At 37.2% G+C, this 25,229-nt stretch overlaps 1 protein-coding gene across 1 annotated transcript in view; it reads left to right on the forward strand.

Annotated features, from left to right (window-relative positions):
• The window catches only part of LOC129954017 (neurotrimin), a 480,552-nt gene that overhangs the window by 352,161 nt on the left and 103,162 nt on the right, over positions 1-25,229 (forward strand). The window lies entirely within an intron of this gene.

The following is a 25,229-nucleotide window of genomic DNA, read 5'->3' on the forward strand; positions in this document are numbered from 1 at the left end:
TTTGCACTTATACTCATAACAGAAAAAAGTAAACCACACTGGGTGGAGCTCAGAGCTAACGACCTAGAGTCACAAGACTAGTTTCCTACTGGGATTCTTACAAAAAAGTTAATCTAAGGGATCTTTCAACTCATCCAGCGATGCCAAGCTATCTGAAAATGGTGATGGCAAATAATTACTGGATACTCACTTTCCTGGTAGATCTCTAACTGCAACTTGTAACAATCTTCTTCGTGCAAGTTCCAATGTAACACATCCACAAGGTCTGATCACAAAAGACAAGCAATCTAATGGTTTCTCAACAGCTTCGACCTATTTAAATTTGAAGGACCAGATGACATAATACCAGCAGATCTTCTGAAAACCTCAGTAATAATTGCAACAGCTGTTTATATCTGGTCCATATTGACGCGGCATGGAGAGAACTGAAAATGGTTTTTAAACCCAAGGCAGAAATAAATGCTTGCAAGTCAACCTTAAAATTCTACGACCAACAGGTTAAGACTTAGGCTAGGTTAAAGATGGCTGTCCAAGATGGAAACGGACATACTGAGGTCACTTTAATGACCCATTGTGATACAACATGAATCTTGAGGCTTCCTCCTAAGCTCAATGTTACCAGTTTGAGTCCCTTACGAAACGTGAGAGGCTGATTATGCTGATATGATTTAGATCCTTTCGATCATTAAAGAAGAATTCTCTAAGGTAATTCTTGTTTTTTCGAGGTAGTGCAGGGCATGTAGAGAGAAGATGCAGAATTTTGTCCTCCTCTTCCTCGTCCATACAGCTTCTTCAAAAGTCATTTGAGAATATGACTAGTCGCGAGGTGTGCTTTCCTATTAGACAGTGACCGGTTATGACACCTATTATCGGGCTTATATAAGATCTGCTTAGAAATAGCAAGCACCTTGAACGTTTTTAATCTAGTGGTGGCCATATGTTTTTTGTTACCTGACACGTGGTGATGTCGTTCCACCTGGTGCCTGCCCTCCGCACAGCGTCTTTCATTAGCAACAGTTTACAAGTAGCAATTAGTATGCCATTATATGCCAACCGTAATAGGATGGGCTGCACTGTACCGTTCCTGGCGAGTTCATCTGCCTAACAGTTACCTGGTATGTCTCTTTGGCCCGACACCCAGCAAAGGTGAATATAAAGCTGTTGTGTCATCTCCATTAGAGATGATGGACAGTTATGGACTGTTATAGAGTTTGTAGAGACAGAGTCCAAAGATTTGATAGCGGCCTGGCTGTGAGAGAAAATACTGATATCAGATGTTGACACCACGTTTTCTTTGAGCCAGGACAAGACAAAAGTTCCGCCTGGAACACGCTACAATGATTGGGAATGCGGAATGAGAGACTTAATTTCAGTCGTTCAGAGTACACACCTCCACAAACCCCTTCTTTGGTTTTTGAGCCATCTGTGTAAAAATGGATTAACTCATCCTCCAAGAATGTCCTATCCTCCCAAAAAGATCTGGTAGGTATAGAAATCTGGAAATTTCTGTCGAATTGCAATTGGGGGATGGTGTAGTCTGTGTGCTTTGGAATTGATTCTAAGTAGCTTAGAATTACGGAGTGGCCAATGTTGTTGTTAGTTTACTGCGACGAAGCTTTGAGGCGAATAGCAGAGCTTGCAGCTATTTGTTTGCTAAATATGTCAAGTAGTGTAAGGTAGAGCAAGGTGTCCAGTGCCGCAGACGGGATCGTGCGAAGCGATCGGTCTCAGGAAAGCATCTTAAAACCCTAAAATAACTCTAACAAAATGTCTTGGTCACAATAATACTTGGGGCTTATCAGTATGAATTAAGTGAAAACGTACACACTCGCTATAATAAAGTTATCCAATTAAAGTTTTCAGACTAGGCTAAGTACATGGGTCTTATTTTGGACAAAAAAATAAATAATAAACCCCGAAGTGCGCATTGGTTATACACATCGGTAATTGGACCGATTTTAATGTACGGTATGGCAGTATAGTGGATTGCTTTAGAAAAAGCTGTAAATCGGAACAAACTAAATTAAATCTCACGTTCAGCATGACAACCTCTTCCTATACATAGCAAACAAATACATCCAAGCTCTGCTATTTGTCTCAAAGCTTCATCGCAGTAGCTTAACAACAACATTGGCTACTCCGTAATTCTTAAGTATTTGGTATCAATTCCAAAGCACACAGACTACAACATCTCCCAACTTCAATTCGACAGAAACTTCCGAATTTCTGTAGCTTCCGGATCTTTCTGGGTGGACATTCCGTTACTGGAAGATAAGTCAATTAACTTTTACACAGATAGATCAAAAACAAATGAAAGGGTTGGTGGAGGTGTGTACTCCGAACGACTAAAACTAAGTCTCACATTCTACCTTCCCAATATTTGTAGATTGTTCCAGGCTGAACTTTTGCCCACAAAAGAAGTCTTGTTCTGGCTTAAAGAAAACGTAATATCAACATATGATATCAAAATTTTCTCTGATAGCAAAGCCGCTATAAAATCTCTGTTTTTTGTCTCTACAAATTGTTTGACAGTCCAGAACTGTCAATCATCTCTAATGAAGATGGCACAACCGTTATTTACCTTTGCTGGGAGCTGGGCTATAGATAAATTTTGATATTTGATATTTTTTCATTTAAATATTTACAAACGTGTGAGAACAAAATTAGTACAAAAATAATTAAAATTAATTATACATTAAAAATGGACTAGAATTAAGAATTAAATATTTCAGATAAAAAAGAAAAAAAAAAAAAGACATGTTGATTAAAAGTTATATGAATCAAGATACAATGAAAATAAAATTGAAAATGGTTAATTTAAAAGAATTTTCAGTTCAAGTTTGAGAAATATTCAAAACAAATTGCTTGAAACTTTCCATTTTCGATTCTAGACCTCATGTGACTGGGAAGGTCATTCCACAGTCTAAAAGCATGAACGAAAAATTGCATGCACGATGTCAAACACGTAAAGGTGGACGAGCGCAAGATTATGGAACGGCTAGAAACACAAAAATTAAGTTTGTTACTTAGATAACTTGCAGTCTTTTAAACAATAAATTTGAAAAGTAAAATACAACAACGATTTTTAAAAAAAGCTACTAGATCTGAATTGAAAAGCTGACGAGCTTGAAAAGAGATATGATTGAACCTAGGTAGGTTAAAAATAAACCGAGCTATCGCATTTAATGCCACCTCTAGTTTGTGAGCTCACACCCGTAATGTTATTATGGGTAGGACAAGTGCTTTTACCATCTTTTATTGAGAACGGATTAAGTAACAGATAGTCCTCTAAGTGAAGCATAAATCTTTGACACAACTGTATCGACATGGTTATTCTAAGTTAACTTGTTGTTAAAGACCAAACCTAAATTTCTAACTAGGGCAACATATTCAATTTTACAATTATTCAACATATCGGGAGGGAAATCATCTATGTTTGGTTTGTTTATGGAAATTGAAAGAATTTTCGTTTTTTCAGGATTGAGTTTAAGTCCGTTCCGTGTCGAACAATAATATATAGGCTGTTTTGCATCCTTAAGCATCATCTCAGGAAAACTAATATATAATTGGACATCATCTTCATAGATATAAAACTGACAGTAAGACAAAACAAGGGGTAGATCATTAATGAACAATAAAATATAAAGGTCCAAGCATTGATTCTTGAGGAATACCATTATTAACAGAGAGGAACAAAGATGCATACGACTAGCATACGATTGGACAAATATGAGTAAATAAGTATTTTAGTTGTGTCAGAGAAGTTTAATTTTTTGGTCCCGTACGCATAGATGGAGAATGGAGGAGAAGATATAACGACGAACTGTACGGGCTGTACAGCGACACTGACCTAGTTAGCAGAATTAAAGTCCAACGGCTTAGATGGCTGGGTCATGTAGAGCGAAGGGACATCAACGCTCCAGCCGGAAGGTCTTCGAACCCAATCCCGAGGGACGGCGGGCGCAGTAGAGGAGACCGCTACTCAGGTGACGCACTCAACTGGGTGAAGACCTCAATCACCTTGTCTTGCGAAACTGGATACAGCTAGCTAGGGACCGAGCTGGCTGTAAGTAATTACATTCATCTGGAACATTGGTGAAGTTTTAGTCACAGCTTACGTTCCTTGACGTGAAGGTGCTAATTCTTCTTTAACGTGAAGACTTAATGTCTATAGGTAATACAAGCTATACGCGTCTTTGGTGAAATAGAAAAACAGATAGAACCTCAGATGGACCACCAATTTCAGAGATTTAGGTTCAACAGTGTGACTCTTTTCAATTGTCAAAATTTCAAGTCATTTAACTTTGAAATGTATCTATAGTTGTATCTCCATTTTCAAGGTATGATACTTAATACATTTTTTCCGGCGTAAGCTTTTTTCTGCAATAAATGTTTGTTAAAAAATGAGTATGTTTATTCATTTTTACGTAAAATTAATTTTCCTAACCCTTAGAAGTCTTAACAGTCTTCAGCCAAAAAGCCAGACCTAAGCCAATAAACAACAATTTTAAAAATAATTATTGATAACATAAATATTTTATGTTTATATGTAAGTATCACATTCCTTTTCCTTTGCTCTTTTTATATTCAAAAACATAAAAGAACATCTTTTTTATATTTATGACTTCAACATAAGACCATAAATAACAACCACCCCCTCGTCCTTCTTCCAATCCCCATTTAATATATTTTATTGCTCCTTTTGAATCCAATTGGATGGGCAAACAAAAACACAGCGAAAAAAATAAAAATCATAACATAAAAATACGCGATACATATTATTATTACCATTACCACACCACTTGCACACTCGTATCCTGCCACAATCCTTATTTTTTGAACCGAAAGGCAACCCATGTGTGATGGTACCTTTTGATACCTACAGGAGAGGTATCTACATCCACACACATATTAAATAAAAACCTTAAAATCGTAAAGTAAAATAATATTATGCTGAAAAATTAGTTAATTAAAAAACACTCAACTCCTCACATGAAAAGAGTTTGGTGTATATTTTGTTTTAATATTACTTTTTCAAACACCGTATATTTTTGTGGAGCAATTTCAAAACGTGATTCTCTTCTAAATTGCCACAGCCGAACATACTTTTGCACATTGGTGCTGGTATGGCACTGGTACAGTTACAGTGGTACTTTACCTATACTAAGGGGGAAATGGTGGCCGGTTTGCAACAACTCGTGGTGGACATTATACACGTTTTTCATTTTGTACAGTTATTTGTATACTTTGGCACAAACATCAGGCATCAGGTGAGAATGTAGTACTCCAATTGCGGTTTTTAATATTGTAAAAAGGTATTTTTCATGAGTTTGTTCATTTTTCTGTGGTTCTGCGAGGTGCTGCGCGGTGTCGGACGTTATAGTGGAGACTTATATAGTACACTGTACAATGTGGGGTTGCTTATTTTAACATTACCTATCCTGCACATATATTTTTAAAATATTTATTTTTGAATGAACGAGAATTAAAGGTTCGTTGTTTCGTTCGTCCTTTTTTTGTTGTATTCACTTGGAAAATAACTTAATGAGGTTTTGTAATTAAATGAACAAACAAACAAACAAACATTTATACAGTTTTTGTATTGTCAAAGTGGACAAAAACAAAAACAAATTAACCAAAATAAAAGCCGAATTGTGTTAAATTACAAATCGTCCATATAATTATATTCCCTTCCATCAATTTTATAGAAGCTCCATTATGGTAAGGGACGGACCATCATCATTCGTTGGAAATTATACGAGTTCAAAAGGACATGTTTATTATTTGTGTTGTTTTTTTAATGTGTCAATTTATGAGATTGTTAACTTTGATGTTTTTTGATGAATGGGTTTTCATATGAACAGTAAAATTGAGTCATTAAATGACGATTTGAATTTTATTACTTTTTGGTAATGCATAACGTTTACATAATTTTTGGACAAAGCGATGCGATGGTTCAGGGTAAATTTGTTTGCATATACGCGGGTGAAGTAATGTGAATTTGGTGTTAAGTTTGATAATTTACATACATAAATATGCATTGCAAACAAGAGTCGTGTTTTAAATACTTGACTTGTAGGGCCAGCAGGCGTTGGTTGTTCGGTTCTTCGGTGTAGTACATTCATTAAAAAAAATAGGCCCTTATGTACTGGTATTACTAACTAAATTGGAAATACCTATGTTGGTTCGGATAATTTCTTCTTAACTAAGTGGCTACCCCGCATAAGTACCTTCTATTTTTAAGAAATGAAATTTTAAGGAGGTTTTAATTTAAAAATTATCTAACATTTGCTTACCTTTTAACTTTTTAATTTTTCTTCAAAGGTCACATTTAGATCAAGCTCAGAGAAAAAAAATGTCTTTTCGTTGAGAGACCTTTTTAGATATGTGTGTTGAAAGTCAAACCCAAATATTTGTTTGGTATCAACGGTCTTAAATATATGCACCTACACTCATTCGAGCTATACTAAGCCCATCATGAATGAATTGTGTAAGGGCTAAGTTTGCAGCGACCTAAGTTGCAGTTAACAGTACAGGAAATGAATTTGAAGCTAAATTGCTAATGGACGTTCCTTAAAAACAAGTATTTCGATGGAAAATTGTTTATAAAAAAACGATAAAAACAGACATAAATATTGATGCGGTTTTCAAGCAATGTTCAAATATTGGTTAATGTTTTAAAAGACATTAGACATATCTCAATATCCACAAGAGGACATGGAAATCTCCTGATCAATCAACTGTCAACCAGATTGACCACATTGCGATCGACGCACGACACTTCTCCAGTATCCAGGATATCCGAACATTCCGAGAGGCCAACATTGACTCGGGCAACTACCTCGTTGTAGCCAAGGTACGGCTACAGATATCCCGATCCAAGCCAAAACAAGGAAGTGCTCTGAGAAGTTACGACGTCAGACGGCTACAATCGCAAGAGACTGCCATGTAATTTTCGAGTCTCTTATAACCTCTTAAGGAGTCCTATGCTCCCTGCATTAAGCATTGAAAACCAGTGGCAACATTGCCTTGCAGCCATCAGAGATGACGCCTCTGAAGTGATAGGTTTCACACGGCCACCACAGCAAAACCTCTGGTTTGATGACGTATGCCGGCTAGCACACGCAGCAAAACAACAGGCATAGAAAACGGCACTGCACAGGAGGACCAGAGCTGCTCGCGAGCTCTCTAGAGGAACACCGGCTTCTTAGACGGAAAAAAAGAGTCACGAACCGAAACCTATAAGGACGATCAGGGAAACATCGTAGTAGAACCGCAGTCTATGTTGAGAATTTGGAAAGACCACTTCTCCAAATTATATAACGGCGATGATGAGCCAAATTCCGCTGTAAAGGAGATAGAACCACTCAACCTAGGCGACGTAGATCAACAATTCCGCCTACACGACCTCAAAGAAGTGAAGATAGCTATATCTAAACTGAAGTCAAACAAAGCTGCTGGAGCTGACGGCATCGCTCCCAAACTATTCAAAGCAGCAGTTGATGACTTGGTTGGGAGCATGCACCAACTCATCTGCAAAATATGGTTGGAAGAAAGCATGTCCGATGAGTGGAATCTCAGCATAGTTTACCCTATATATAAGAAAGGAGACCCTCTTAATTGCGCCAACTACAGAGGCATCAGTCTCCTTAACACAGCATATAGATCCTCTCTGCCGTATTATGTGAACGTCTGAAGCTGTTCGTCAACAACCTGATAGGTCCTTACCAGTGAGGCTTCAGACCAGGACAGTCCACTATCGACCAAATATTCACATTACGGCAGATCTAGGAAAAATCCCATGAACTTCAAATCTATACCCAGCATCTCCTTATCGATTTTTAAGTCATGTATGACAGCATCTATAGGGAAGAGCTCAATGTCAAGCTTATCCGTTTGTGCAGAATGACTATGGAGAATGCACGCTGCTTTATCAAGGTCGAAAAAGATCTCACCGGTGCATTTGATGTCAAAAAAGAAGGTTTTATACAAGGTGATGCAATGTCCTGCGACTTCTTAAATATGATTCTGGAAAGAATTGTGCACAATCTTCCAAAGGTACATCCTTTGGAAGATTGATTGACATAACTGAAAGATCAAAGCGTGATGTCAGTGTAGAGTTTTTGAGCATTGCGACGGAAGCGGAGAAGATGGGTTTCTGTTCTCATTTATGGCACTGAAGCCTGGACTCTGTCAAAGAAAGATAAGTGCGTCTTAGGATGCTTTGAGAGAAAAAATCTTTTGGTGATTTTTGTCCCGTATGCATAGATTGAGAATGGAGGAAAAGATATAACGACGAACTGTGCGGGCTGTACATCGGCACTGACCTAGTTAACAGAACTGATGTTGGGTTACGCTTTGACGTCATGCAGCTGTTGATACCTTTTAGATCTTATTAATTTAGATTTATCATACGTTGGCCTTGTATATTCCACTTCCGAAAGCCAAGAAAGTTAATTTAGAAACGAAAATGAAAAGCTGATGATATTGTTATTATCCAAACAGTTAAATGCATTAGAAGTTCCTAGCAAGAGATTTAGTTTGGATATAAGGAAGAGAATCGGGAACAAAATGGTCTACCTGGAACAAGTTTTTTGTTTTTAACTTTTATTTTTATGAGATTAATAACGACTTTTGTATTAATTTTGTGAGTTTTTATAATTCCTCACCTTTTAAAATATGTTAGCGATTTTTTTTCCAGAAATAGTTTATAAGCCTGGAATAGGCTCCAGAAGGAACTACAACAATATCTTTCCTAGTATTCACAAACGGTTCTGGTTAATGTTTCTTTTGCTTTTGTGAACTACCACTTTTGTAAAGGAGACTCTTGGGGACTGTTCACAAGATCAGTTGAATTCTTTCTATTAGGCTAAGGGCATCCAAAACAATTTTCCCTTTTTTGCCGCCTCTATCAGATCGTCCGCGAGTTTGATGCGCTTATCGTTTCTGGATAAATTTTTATTTTAGCAGTCACAAGTGCTGTTGGCCAGAGTTGTGTGTGACGTATGCAGGAAAAAATAGGAACCATTTGATCGAAAACAACGACTCTACCTATCGGTTGTCGTCCGCTATAGTCACAGGCTTATTTTGAGAACAGGAATGGCTCTCTCGCTATAAACAACTTGTTTTTTTGGCTTTTGAACAAAAGTCACCAATACCATCCAGAAATCAAAAGATAGATAAGTGAACTCGCCGATACCGCTTTCTGTTATTGACTTTTGCAGGATCGTTTTAGTCATCAAGAAATTCCTTTACTAAAAATCATGTTGGCCATTACATTTTGTTTATAAGAATTTTTTATACCGATCAATGTCACGGCTAAGACCATGGATGTGAAGAAGAACTACAGGTTCAAATACTAGGACCGCAAGATCCGGTCAGTTAATTTCAGTGAACTTAGTATGTTCCCTAAAATCAACAAGATATTCTGGAAAAAAATGATAATGACCTTCTGTGTCTGAAACTCCAAAGAACTGAAGAGAACAGAGACGTACTTAGGACAGCTCAAATAGATCCAGAAGAAGGCATCTTTGACCATGAGTTTTTTATAATTAAAGATCCGAAGGAAAAGTGGAGGCGGTGGGAGCTGCTTTCCAGCAAGTTTACAGGGTGAATGTAAGCATTCGGCCCAACCACGGCCTTTAGAACAGAGCCCTACTTAATCACTTTTAATTTCGAAATGATATGACACAATGGCGATCTGAGAACAGCTTTTTCATTGGGTTCAATGACGATTCCTTGGCAAATGCCATAATTGCCTAGCAAACGGAACCAAGTCCCTTGTAAGTGACGAAGGTTGAGCTTCAGCTCATCTTCAACTCAATAAAAAACAAAAAAACAGCAGGTGTCGATGGTATATCCAACGTTGTACCATGACATTAACCGATGGAGGCAATTGACGTTTACACTATGCTCTTAAATAATGCACTGAATAATGCATATTATCCAGTGCATTGGAAGACCGCTGTGGTTCATCCTCTCCCGAAAAAGGGAAAGGTCAACTCTAACCCGTCAAATCTTTGGTGAATTCGCCGATTCTCTTCAGCATTTACACCAGCGATCTGATAGGTAGTCTTACAAAGGCAATTGCGTACGCCGCCGATCTAATTGCGTACAGAACGGCCTAAAAGGTCAAGGCTATTAGAATTCTCTTGCAGAGTGTTTTCGACAAGATTCAGCGATATTGCGACGTTTGGAAACTGAAAATAAATGTAAAAAAGTCGGGGACAATTCTGTTCCGGACAGAGTGAAGGTTATTTGCTACATGGCTGCTGATCGTTTATGGTTGTCCTATGTGGTTCAACGTTGACCCTTTCCACTTGATGTTTAGAGTGCTCCAGCGATACTGTTTACGACGCACGCTGTACCGTCTTATATCGAACAGCGGAATCGTCTTACGTCCTTCACAACGGGGCAACAGAATTGACAATTTCGTGATAAAACTCGTTCGAGGTCACATTCCTCGAGCTATGTATGTCTTCGACCAACAATTTAATGTTGGGGCGTTCTATCCCAACGACAAATATTTCGAGAGTGCACGCTTGAGCGGATTCATTCCATCAGAGGCATTACTGTTTTTAGACTAATGCTGTCTTATACAGGATAGATTGGCAGTACCACTAATATAGCACCGTATAATAGTTGACTCCTATACAATCGGGACGTCATGGCACAAGGCGAAGAAGAGCTCCTTCCATTCAGTAGAGCTGTGTCCAAACACGATCGAACTGATAGGGTGAAGCAGGAGTATACTTTTTGGAAAGAAAGTTTTATAAGATTCAACTCTGTTGGAATTCTTATCAAGTAAATATTCAATTTTAATGGAATTATATTAATATTTTTATTTATAACATTCTTATCTACAATAACTAATTTATGAAAAACTCTGAATGCTTTTACACTGAAAGAAGAATTGCTTTAGTGATGCATTTTTGCATTGCACAAAAAATATCACAAAATAAAATACTTGAGGATTTTTGTCCAATACTTCGAATCCATTTTACTTTTTCGAATTAAAAAAAAAAAATGTCTACAATAAAATTCGATTAGTTTTTAGAATTTTTAAACATTTAAATTTAATTTATACATTTAACGACAGATAAAAATCATAAAAAACATTTCAAATTGAATTTTCAATGAAATTTAATTTATTTTTGATTTTGATTAATTTTTGTTTGTATAATAAACCAAAACTTAACAAAAGTATCTTTTTCTGATTTTTTTTTTTGTTGTTAAGTTAAATTTTCTGTCATTCTGTGCTGAAAGCAATATCAAACACTTAACGAAATTGACAGGCACTGTAAAAATATAGTTAAGTTTTGTCAAGCATCACATATACACTGCAATGCAAGAGCAGGGAGTGAAGAGACTCGTTGTTGGTAATATAAATCATCGAAATACTACTGGGCTACAAGGACTTCCAACACGAACCGCAATCGTGCTTAAGTTTTTGAGTGGAAAATAAAAAAAAAGAAAAGAAAAAAAGCTATGTGAAGTACATTGCCCTTAACTTTTCATTTTTTAAAGGTTTTTGTGATGGATGCTGGAGCTGATGGCAAAACACCATGAGTATGAAGCATTGGAATAGGGGAGATCAGTGTTAAATTTTTAAATAAATGAAAATAAAACATACTGAAAATATGTCGGCACAGTTGGTTTAAAAAGAAGTGTATCTCTTTAAAATGAAGAGAATATTCATTGTATTGTAGTGGCGACTTAGGCTAGATTACATCAGTTTTTTTTTTGTATTTAGGACCTTTTAATCCTTTACAATATTATTATTTAATGTATAATAATACTAGAAATGGGAAAGTCAGCTTGTTTGTTTGCTTGTTTGTCAGTACTTCACGTCACAACGAAGCATTATTATGAAATGATTTTTTGAGTGGAGGTAGTTATAAGGATGGTTAGTATTTTTACAGCTGTAAATAATCTCAATCCTGACTAATTCGAACAGATCTGCCGGTAACACGTCCTATATAACTAGATATTTGATATATTCTTCTTTTTAGAACACTAATTAGTAGCATATAATTAGGAGCTTTATGCATGCATTGTTGCCTATCATTAGATGTTAACGCATCAAAATATTCTGAACCACTGTTAAAAATAGAAGATGGGTGGTTAAAATAAGTGTTGGGACACTAACGGAAGGTTTTTGTATTTAGTACATAATAAATCTGAACTTATTTCAAGTGTTTACCGTGATTTACCAAATAACATATAGACGATAAAGATGATCAATTTCTCTGTCAAAGGGTGATTCTAGCATCAAGAAGCAACGTTGTTTTGAAAATGATTTCAAAAATATTGAAGGAAGTAGCAGGAGATATATGAAGGTTGAGTTTCAGTTGAGTTTCGTTTTACTACAGCCAAAATCCTTATATTTGAATAATATATTTTGCCCAAAAAAATAAGACGAACTAATTGGACAATCTCCGAATGAGAGATATTTAGCTGGAATTTGTTTATACCTTCTTTTTATTGTTCTTAACATAGGCGTCATAGATTAAGGATCGCCAAAAGGCACTTAAACCGCGTGATTATATCCGTTTCTATTGATGCAATCATTAATATAAAGGTGTTGGTCATAAAACCTTGATATCCACGTCTTCGACATATAGCACTGCCATTTCTGCCATTTTTCGTTCCATTTTTTGTAATGAACGTAGTTTTCACTTACCAAAAGTTGAACTACGACATTTTCAAAACTCATAGCTTCCCAAATAACGGGCTTATCAAAAAGATTGTCCATTGAAATAACACACATAAAATGTACCCTATAAGCTGCTGGTTACCTAAATCGCTGTTCATGAAACTTATATTTGGGGTTTTTTGATCGTTTTCGTTTCAACATCCTTGTGGTTGATATTAGGATTAAACATACATGCACTGCATACACACACAACGATAGAACTAAGTACACATTTGAAAAAAGAAAAACCCTAAAACGAATAAGTTTTCCTTCTCTTTGTATTTTTCTTTTTCCCTTTTTTTTACTCTGTGAAAGTTATTAGTGTGTCAAAGCATTTGACCTAATTACAGAAAATTAAAATTTATATGAAAAGTTCACCATCATCGCTAGAACAAAAGTTTGTGGAACTGCGCTGTTGCTGCAACTGCTACTGCTACTGTTACTGCTATTGCTACTGTGATGCAACAAGAAAAAAAACCTCTTCTTTGGATTTCAAAATTATGCAATTTAAACTTAATGTCGAAATGAACACAATTAAAATCTAAAACGATGTGACATTTCTATTGGTTTTTGTTTCAATTTATTAAATTTGAAAAAAAAAGTTGAAAAACACAACAACAGAAAATGCAAGGAACAAAATTTTTCAAAACCAATAAAAATGCTGATTGCTTTCCAACCAGTATAACGGTTTTTATGTACATAGGTACATGAAATGTTATGTGAATTACTAGTTTTGGTTTGATTAATGGCTAAAATAAAATTGCATCGAAACAGAAACCATAACAGGTACACGTAAACCTATGTATGTATATGGGATAAGGATTATATGTTACAATAAACATTATCGTTCGATTTGAAATTAGGTATCTTTGAGAGCTAAAGAAAAACTGGCTATCGGTTTTATTTGTTTGACATTTTATACAAAAACTTTTCCAACAATTATAAATGGCTTATTAAAGCAAAACCAACTGTAAGCTATTCTCTGTATGTTGGTATAAATAAAATACACACAGACATTTATAGTTTTTAAGATAAAGTTTCTTTAATAAATGGCCTTTTTTTAAAAAAAAAAAGTGATTGACAGTCTTTTCTGCCTTTTCTTTTCACCATTGTTTGCTATTAAGAATTTAATTGGATCAGGCATTTCTGACGCAAAGAATTTGAATTTGACATTGATCAGAAAAAGTTAAAAGACAGTGAGGGAGGGGAAAGGGGGTTGAATAATATAAACCTACTTCTTCGCTTCCGTCGCAATGCTCAAAAACGCTATACCGATATCACGCTTTGAACTTACAATTATGTCAATATCATCTGTGTATCAGAGTAATTGAATGGACCTTTGGAAGATTGTGCCTCTAGTGTTGATGGTTGAGTTTTGCACCATTTTTTCCAGAAAGCTATTGAAGAAGTCGCATGACATTGCATCGCCTTGTCTTAAACCTTATCTGATTTTGAGCAGCGTGCATTCTCCATCGTCATTTTTCACAAACGGATAAGTTTGACAGGGATGACAAAACAAGACATTGCTCTGTAGAGCTTTTCCCTAACAGCTTCAGGCGTTCACATAATACGGCAGAGAAGATCTAATATGCAATGCTAAGGTGACCGAGGCTTTTGTAGTTTTCAGAATTAAGAATGTCTCCTTAAAATCTTAAAATCGTATAACTATCTTAAAGTTAGGCAAATATTCTTAAAAACTAGCGTAAATTTCAAAAACTTAAGAAAATATCTTACGGGCCCTAAGCATGTGCTCTAAATTAATCCATTATCTTATAACTACTGCCTTTCGGCCAAAGAACAAGTTTAATGCTAAATAACGAGAACTTAATCTAAAACCGAGACAATTTACAAAAAAAACATAATATCATTATCATTGTTTTTATTTTTTTGATTTGAAATAAAAAATGAAAACCGAAACCCATTATACTTTAATTAAAATAAATTAAAATAAATTATTATACCTAAGCTACTTTAAACTAACCAAAACCAATAATACTACATAAAATTACTTAAATACTAGAACAGCCACAGTAAGCTTTTTTTTGAGTTTTTTTTTTTTTCTTTCTGTGTCCCTAACCTAATACTTAAACCTATGTAACCCGGCCAAGGCCAAACGCCCCAGACAACTTCAAATGACGTTCTCAATTTGAATCCACCAAAACTGGTTCTCCTGCCTCACCCTATCTCTTCGGTCCCCATCGGAAACAGTCTGAACCGAAGGCACTCGGCTCCGTCCAGTGCGAGGACGTCTCGACTGTAAAGGAGTTGCCTATCAACAGTTTTACGGCTGAAGTGGAAGATTAGCGGAACCGCCTCCCTATCCTGTATCAGCCCTCGATTGTCTTAATAGAGAAAAGCTTCGGGCGTAAACTTGCTACTTAAACGTGCACTTTCGTAGTACTCATTGTTGGGGTAGTAAGCCCCAAAAGTTAAGCTGTTAGTCGACGATATCGCTCTTGCAATGTGACCCCTACCAAGCTTCAGCAAGAAATTATCTATTCTGTTTATGTTGGCACTGTTGTATAGAATCTGATTATAATAGTAATGTTTGTACTCCGGCTCTGGTGTTCTGCGTAGACCAAGGCAACGTCGTAGAAATTGTCTCTCAAACAAACGAATCTTTTCCATTTGAGATGGGGCAACGTTGAACCATACCGGGCACCCATAGGCAATCATCCTTCGGATAAGGGCCATGTAGCAAATCACCTTCACACGGCTGCTAAAATAAAATTTTTTGTCGGGGCAAAGGCCCCGCTAGCTCTGGCCAGAGCAGCACTCATATGTATGTCGAAATACAAGTACTGATCCAACCAAATGCCAAGGCACTTTACTACACTTTTATTCGCAAGTTGTTTTTCATTTGGTCCAACGATCACTTGATTTTTCCAGTTCTCTCTCGTATCCCTTGGGCTCAATACAGCGGAGTACTGAACAGAATAGTTTCGCATTTCTGAAAGTTGATTTTCAATTTCCAGCCATAGCAATATAGCTGAATCTTGTCGAAATCACCCTGCAAAAATGTCTTGATAACCTCAATTTTCGGGGCCGTTCTGTAAGCAATTAGGCTACCCGGGTATGCTATTGAATGAGCCAGACTTGCTATTGGATCACTGGTGTAAATGCTGAATAAGATCGGCGAGTTAACCACTCCCTGTTTAAGACCATTTTTAATATCAAAGATTATGGTAGATGTAATATTGCCAATTTTGACAATAAACCGTCTGCCATTAAGCATGTCATAAAGCATATACAACAGTGGTTTACTTATTCCGAGTCTATTTAACTTTAGATACAGTTCCCCTAACCATACGGTGTCGAAGGCCTACTCCAAGTCAACCAAAGAAGCACCCGTACATTGCCTTTTAGATTTGTTCCACTGGATATCAGAAACAAGCTTAGACGCAGCATGAATAGTGTCATGTCCCGCCTTAAAGCCGAACTATTTTGTTGTTCTCAGCCAACTTGGACAGACCACCATTTATAACCTCCTTTCTTTTTTATTCGGCAAACAATGCTTAGATTCCACTCATCGGTCATGCCTTCTTTCGACCATACGAATTGTTGGTCTGCGTCGCCTAGGTGAGTGGTTCTATTTCCTTTACAGCGGAATTCGGTTTGTCATTGCCGTGATATAATTTATAGAAGTGGTCTTTCCATATTCTCATATACAGTCTTGCTTCAATTTATTTTTAAAAAATCACTGGGGCGTATGAGTGATATTTATATTTTCGTTTTAAATGTTTAGCTAAGCTAACCCGTATATAAGTTTCCTACACAAGATCATGCAATTTTACACCGCTGGACTGTTTTTGTGGGGCAACTTGAAAGACCGTTTTCATGCAGATAAACCATTTTCTCTTAAGCACCTAAAAAAACAAAATTATTCATCAAGTTATGGCTGCGACACCACCCAATATGTGTCAAAAAGTGGTCGAAAATTACAGTAAAAGTATCTATTTTCGTAACGATTCACGTGCTGTTTATTTAAATGATGTAGTGTTTTACACTGTGTTCAAACTTTATAATTGAAAAGAAATATTATGAACAAAAATATTTGATATGTGTTTTATTTACGTTTACTTTTGAAACCGCAAAACGGATAACCCTGTATAATATAAAATTGAATTGAAACGAGAGAGGGGGGAGAGGTGTTTCCACTAAGACACCTCTCCTTTTCCAGGCGGCAGCGGACGAATTCTCGAGATAGAATCAACGGTGGTGTCTACAGTTTCCAGTAAGGTCGAACTACTTAGTGAACACCTTATAGGGCTTCTTCGACATATTCGGAGCCCAGGCCTATAAGGAGCGGTTCATCCGGCTCCCCTTCCTTGGAGTTATACTAAGGATCTGGCCCTCCAGGTTGGATGTTGTTCCGTCGGGGTGACTTCCTGGCCACGTAAAAACATCATAGTTTCGAAGCAACAACAAGCCTCGGATACGGACGGATTCACTGTTGACAACCCACGCAAACGAAATAAGGAAAACGAACTTCGGATATGTACGTTGAATGTTAGGTCCCTTAACAGACCACGTGCAGCCGAACAATTAGCGGAAGCCTAAACTGCTGCAAGGCAGATATTACCGCCATCCAAGAAGTGCGATGGGATGGACCGGGCAAACGCAAACTAAAAGACTGCGATACATGCTACGGCGACTGCTACCGAGAACAAAGACAGCGTCTATTTGGGTGTGGATTTGTTGTTGGAACTAGGCTCAGGCAAAAAGTCTTGAGTTTCAACAGTGTGAGCGAGCGCATCACGACAATCCGCATCAAGGCTAAATTCGCCAACATAAGCCTAATATGCGCGCATGCCCCAACAGAGGAGAAAGATGAAGACACCAAAGATATGTTCTTCGAGCTCTTGGACAAGACATATGAGCAGTGCCCTGGCTATGACATTAAAATTGTCTTAGGAGATTTTAATGCCAAGCTAGGAAGAGAAGACATCTTTGGTGGCATAATCGGGAGATACAGCCTGCACGACACCACCTCCGACAACGGATTCAGGCTGGTCGATTTCGCTGCGGGGCGAGACGTTCTGGTAGCTAGTACGCAGTTCACGCATCTTAATATCCACAAGGGGACATGGAAATCTCCTGATCAATCAACCGTCAACCAGATTAACCACATTGCGATCGACGCACGACACTTCTCCAGTATCCAGGATATCCGAACATTCCGAGAATCCAACATTGACTCGGACCACTACCTCGTTGTAGCCAAGGTACGGCTACGGATATCCCGATCCAAGCCAAAACAAGGAAGTACTGTGAGAAGATTCGACGTTAGACGGCTACAATCGCAAGAGACTGCCATGTCCTTTTCCGATCGAGTCTCTAGTAACCTCCTAAGGAGTCCTATGCTTCCTGCATTAAGCATTGAAAACCAGTGGCAACATTGCCTTGCAGCCATCAGAGATGCCGCCTCTGAAGTGCTAGGTTTCACACGGCCACCACAGCGAAACCCTTGGTTTGATGACGAATGCCGGCAAGCGCACGCAGCGAAACAAGAGGCATACAAAACGGCGCTGCACAAAAGGACTAGAGCTGCTCGCGAGCTCTATGAGCAGAAGAGGAGAGAGGAACACCGGCTTCTCAGACGGAAAAAAAGAGAGCATGAGAAGCGCGCGATCGATGAGATAGAGGGATGTCACAACAGGAATGAGGTTCGTAAATTTTACCAAAAGGTAAAAAAAACCTCCCAAGGGTACCAGCCACGAACCGAAGCCTGTAAAGACGATCAAAGGAACATCGTAGTAGAACCACAGTCGATGCTGAGAATATGGAAAGATCACTTCTCCAAATTATCATATTATGATCATTAGTCAACAACCTGATTGGTCCTTATCAGTGTGGCTTCAGACCAGGAAAGTCCACTATCGACCAAATATTCACACTACGGCAGATATTGGAAAAAACCCAGGAGCTTCAAATTAATACCCACCATCTCTTTATTGATTTTAAAGCCACATATGACAGAATGCATAGGGAAGAGCTCTACAGAGCAATGTCTAGTTTTGGCATCCCTTTCAAACTTATCCGTTTGTGCAGAATGACGATGGAGAATGCACGCTGCACTATCAAGGTCGGAAAAGATCTTACCGATGCATTTGATGTCAGAAAAGGTTTAAGGACAAGGCGATGCACTGTCATGCGATTTCTTCAACATCGTTCTGGAAAGAATTGTGCAAAACTCAACCGTCAACACTAGAGGCTTAATCTTCCAAAGGTCCATCCAATTACTCGGATACGCAGTTGATATTGACATAATTGGAAGATCAAAGCGTGATGTCAGTGGAGCGTTTTTGAGCATTGCGACGGAAGCGAAGCAGATGGTAAGGGCAAGACCAAGTATATGCTGTCATCAAAAAAGGACACTGAACAACGACGTCTTGGACAAAATGTCACCATGGACAGCTTTAGGCACCGCTATTAACACAGACAACGGCACCAGCGCTGAAATCAAACGAAGAATAACTCTTGCAAATCGCTGCTTCTTTGGACTCAGAAGGCAATTGAGAAGTAAAGTCCTCCCTCGAGCATGTAAAATCACCATCTATAAGACACTCATCATCCCGGTTCTCATTTATGGCGCTGAGGCCTGGACCCTGTCAAAGAAAGATGAGAGCGTCTTAGGATGCTTCGAGAGAAAAATTCTTCGGGCGATTTTTGGTCCCGTACGCATAGATGGAGAATGGAGGAGAAGATATAACGACGAGCTGTACGGGCTGTACAGCGACACTGACCTAGTTAGCAGCATCAAAGTCCAACGGCTTAGATGGCTAGGTCATGTAGAGCGGATGGACGAGCGGATTAATGAAGAAAAAAGTTATTCCGAAAGTTCGTAGCCACTCCCACATAGACATCTCTCTAAAAGCCTTTAGTGTAGATTCTTCGGGTAAAATATTTAAAATTTAATTTTGTTTCGAAATTTTTAAAAATACGCATTGAAGTCAAGGATTTAAAAAAATGTTCTAGGAGGACTTTTTCTATGATCGATATCATTTGGCTTCTTATAAATTTTAATATAAACTCCCAAACCATAATGGAGTAAATAAGAAAAAAAACAAAGCTTGAAACAATATTTTAAAAACTGACTGATGTTTAAGTAATTTAATACTTTCTTCGTCTCTGCAGGATGTTGAGTTTTTAAGTATATCAAAATGTATTTGTATTCCAAACTCTTCCTCCACATAACATTAAAAAAAAAAATACTTATCCATCTTGGAACCAAGAACAATATTAAGTATCCAACATCATCTGATATCTTTTTGTTTCCCAGCTCCAGGACATTCTCATCTTACAGTTTTTATTTTATATTTTTCAAACTAAAATAGTTTAATGTCCTGACGTCCACTCTATATATTATATGACATGATGGAATGCGACAAGTGACAGACTTGTAAAAAAGCAAAATACAAAAAGGAACAAAAACGAAAATAAAAGTTTTATGTATAAAAATGCATCTTTTATGTCTCGTTTATCCTTCGGGTGAATGAAATAAGTATAAACCTATAGCACGTACAATACAGATACCTACAGAGCGTGTGCACTACCTGTCCTGTCACTTTGCCTAAAGGCACCTTACTATGTTACAAATATGGGAACAATATATGAACCTACCAACTTCCTGCTAGCTAATCATATATTCACACAATAACTGGAGACGATGCTCTCTCTTACACATATCCGGCTTCCAGTTTTAATGCACTTTTATCGAATGAATCCTTTATGGAATGCCAGCACATGTATATCTACATACACATACAACTGTGGATATCCTTTTTTTTCAAGAATATGACATGATGCTCTATCAGAATGTGTCACGATGAATTTCGCAGGCAGTTGCTTTTAACGTAGAGTTCTCTATGATACGAAAAAGAAATATCCGTAGAATATACTGAATATTATATTTTTCGGTGAGTGTATCTTTTCAAGCTCACTCATTTATTCAACTGTGTCACGTTTTATACATCTGCAAGGATATATACGAAAACGAACGTCGTCGTTTTAGTGAAAACCCTCATAAAAGGGTGTAAAAAAAAATATATCTTCCTACTGCCAAAAACGAAAACGAACAAGATTTTGAGTTCTGACATAATAATATCTTATTCGGAACAAGTGGGGCAAAAATATGAATATTAAAATGTCCGTTCACTAAGGTGACAAAACTTTATTTTTTTTAGGTTTTTTTTTTGTTTGTCCTTTAACTCGAATAAAATGTTATCCTTTGTGAGAAAATTGACATTTATTTGAATTACAAACTTAAGTTAAGTAGGTTCTTATCAAAAATAAAATATTAGACTTTTAAGCTTTGTTCCTCTTTACAAAATAGTATTTTTATTTTAAAGCCATTTTCTACTTTAGGATATTTTTACTTGCATATTCAGGGACAGAATCAATTTGAATTACAAAAAGTTATGCATAAAAAAAGGAAAAGCTAAGATACTTTTCGTTTGAAATCAATTATTTATTATATACATTTTATTTTGATAAAACTTTTACTTGATATTTATGTTATTGATTGAAATTGTATCAAACGAAAAATGTAATTCATTCGTGTTTTTGTTTTTAATTTCTATAAATGAGATGTTATTTTGATGTGAATTGCTGATGTTTTTTTTAAGATGTTATTTTTGTTTTTATTTTATTGGGCACAATATTAAGCAAAAACATTAATTCAAAGAATTTACTTTTGTAAAGAATTTTAATTTAGATTCAGTGATATAAATAGAATTGATATGGGAACAAAATAAGAATATTTAAAATAATATATTTTCAAAAGAAAAATCTTCAATACGAAAATTTTTGATTTTTTTTAATGATAATTTCTATGAACTCTGAAATATGAAATAAACATAAAAAACTGTTACTTTCATACTCGATACTTTTCAATTAAAGTTTGTAATATACAAATGATAGAAACAAAACAACACTTTCGGAACCCATACTGTCGAAAAATCAATGAAACCAAGCGAAAAGGATTCTTTATAACATAAGTCAATGAATTGAATCGTGCCTTAAAATCCAAATTATTGCTCTTACAAAATATCTAAAAATGTTTTGTTTTAAAAAAAATGTTATAAAATATTGTTGTTTGATTAAAGACTCAAAGCATCGGGTGTTCTTTTTTTAGAGTTTTATAAAATGGGTCTTAGAAAAAAAGTTAAAAAATTTGGTTCATTCGAAATTGAACCCCAATTAAAAATTATTTCGACCAATATTATTTATAAACAAATATTATACCATTCAGCATTATGCACACAAAATCATAAATATTATTAACTCTACCCAAAAGTTGTGTGCTTAATGTTAAAGTTTAAATTCTTAGGGATTTTAAATGAACTCTACAGGGTTATCCACATTTCTTTTTCATTACAAAGTTTGAACGTTGAAATTATGTGTAAAACACTACAACATTTTAATGACCACAAGCGCCGATTCCTTTGAGGTAATTTTTGACAACTTTTTGACACATATTGAGTGGTATCACAGCTTAGCCATAACTTGACAAATATTTGTTTTCAGTGCTTAAGAGTTAAGGGCTTATAAGCGGTGTCAAATCGAATGATCTTGGTGTCCAGACGAGATCATTACGCAGCCAGGAAATTTTTCTTGCAAGAAATCGATATTTGGTCGAGTGGAATGTAGCAACCTCCCGTTGAAACCACATATTTTCCGAGTTGTATTCTTCAATAATAGGTAACAAAGTCGCTCTGAATGACGGTGACCGTCCCTCAATAGTTGTTTTCAAAGAGAAAGGTTCAATCACACCTCTGGAGCAAACAGCACATCAAACAATGACTTTTTGTGGATGTAATTGTGTCTTTTTCAATTTCTTGAGTATTCTCAGATCCCCAAATACGACAGTTTTGTTTATTAGCATACTCACCGAGTGGGAAATGCCCTTCATCGTTGAAGAACATTATGTTTAAAAAATCGACGTCTACAGCTTAGTGTATGAGTATGATTAAACAATCCATTTTCGTAAATGTCAGACTTTCAACTGAAGACGAAAAATTGGTTTAACAACTTAGTTTGACGAATGTTGAGTTCCAGCTATATACTTTGGAAACCGCAAAATGGAAATCCCATTACATAGTCAATCTGAACGTTGGGCTTTATTTAGCTTATCACGGTTTAACACTTTTTCAAACGCACTCCAACACTGTACATTCAAATCAGTCTGATTGCCGATGTGTATAACCAATGCGTAGTAATACATACCATGATGGTTAGTGTGATGTACTGTCATGCCAGAGGTCTTGGGTTCCATCTTTGGACGTGCCACCTAAATTTTTTTTACGGTATTGTTTTTTTGCGAGTAATTCTTGTCATGAAAAGCGCTTTCTCAAATTAGCTGTTCGGGTATTAAGATGTATTCTTGAAACCGCCATCCCCATGGACAATCACACTGAAACCCTCCCCATCCAGACCAGTTAAGATTTCATTTACCACTAGGTTCCTGAGGAGAGAAGATAAACACCACCTAGCGGTGTCCCTCTGCTACCTAATCCTCTAGCAGCAGAGTTGCATAGTTTTAAATGGATTATTCTTTCAGTCAGCATTGAACTCCCTAAGCGAACCATCTACGTTCAGAGATGTTAGCGCATCAGATGTGATTGCAGATAAGTGCAGCGACTTTGATGTCAAGGAAAGCAACCATAGAGAACTCTCTATAATGGAGGGAGTATTTTGATGGCGCGTTCTAATGTATCGAAAAATCTTCTCTGCCGTAATATGTGAACGTATAAAGCCCATCGTCAACAACCTAATAGGTCCTTATCAGTGTGGTTTTAGACCACGAAAGTCCACAGTTGATCAAAAATTCACATTACGGCAGATCCTGGAAAAAACTCAAGAGCACCAAATCGACACCCACCATCTTTTCATCGATTTCAAGGACGCATATGACAGCATCTACAGGGACGAGCTGTATAGAGCCATGTCTAGTTTTGGCATCCCTGACAAACTCGTCCGTTTGTGCAGGATGGCCATAAAGAATTCACGCTGCTCCATAAAGGTTGGAAACAGCTTAACAGAACCTTTCGATGTCAAAAAAGGCTCTAGGCAAGGTGATGCGTTGTCATGCGATTTTTTTAACATCGTGCTTGAAAGAATAGTGCAGAGCTCACACGTCAATACTAGAGGCACTATCTTTCAAAAGTCTGTCCAATTACTGGCATATGCTGATGACATTGACATAATCGGAAGAACTCAGCGTGATGTCAATGGGGCTTTTGTGAGTGTTGAGGCAGAGGCGGCAAAAATGGGTTTAACGGTTAATGAGGACAAATCAAAGTACATGCTGTCATCAAGAAAGGACATACAATACCGACGTCTTGGTAAAAACGTCACCATCGACAGACGTAACTTTGAGGTAGTCAAGGACTTCGTCTACCTTTACTCCGCTGTAAAAGCAAAAAACAACACCAGCGCTGAGATCAAACGAAGAATAACTCTTGCTTACCGCTGTTTCTTTGGACTAAGTAGCCAATTGAGTGGTAAAGTCCTCTCTCGAGGGACCAAAGTGTTGCTATATAAGACCCTCATCATCCCCGTCCTGCTATATGGTGCAGAAGCATGGACCATGACAAAAGCGGATGAAAGCACCTTGGGTCGCTTCGAGAGAAAAGTTCTTCGTGTGATCTACGGTCCCGTATGCATCGAAGGGGAGTTGAGGAGAAGATGGAACGGCGAACTGTACGGGCTGTACAGCGACGTAGACTTAGCAAGAAGAGTAAAAGTCCAACGACTTAGGGCTGGGGCACGTAGAGCGCATGGAAACCAATGCTCCGGCCCGGAAAGTCTTTGAATCCGCACCCACAGGACAGCGCAGTAGAGGAAGACCTCGGATCAGGTGGCGCGCAGAAGTGGAAGGTGACCTCACCCAACTTGGAGCACGAAACTGGAGACATCTAGCTAGGGACCGAGCTAGATGGAGAAGTTTGTTGGGTGAGGCCCTAGTTCACACAGGACTGTAGCGCCACCTTATAAGTAAGTAAGTAAGTTCTAATGTATGTAACGCTGTTTCCACTGAAACAGAAGTCTTGTATTAATACTTGACCTTAAAAAGATATCAATCAATCTTTCTAAGGTCTCAAGAAGGAATGATGATAGACTTATAGGCCTTGGATCTTTAGCATTGATTTGCGGGCATTTACCTGCTTGGGGTATAAAAACAACTATAACTTTTTCCATGCCGAGGGAATATGGACCAGATAAAGACAGCTGGTAAAAATTGCCTCAAGGATTGGTTCAATCATAGCTGAGTCTATTTTGGAAGAAGTATCGCTAGTTATTGAATATTACGAAGCCCTTAAAAAGTGTAGTGAGAGTTAAAAAAAATGTCAACTAGGGAACACTGTAGCACTGCTTAAAACATTATTTCAAAAGCAAAGCAAACAAAAAGTGTTTGATTCCTTTTTAGAATGACTGTAAGACAAAGTGTTGTACTTTCGTGTGAGCAAATTTTTCATATTCAAAAAATAATATTCCAGAAGTTCAAGCAAAATTATTCCCGATTCCTAAGTTT

This window comes from Eupeodes corollae, chromosome 1, assembly GCF_945859685.1.
Source record: "Eupeodes corollae chromosome 1, idEupCoro1.1, whole genome shotgun sequence".
Taxonomy (NCBI): Eukaryota; Metazoa; Arthropoda; class Insecta; order Diptera; family Syrphidae; genus Eupeodes; species Eupeodes corollae.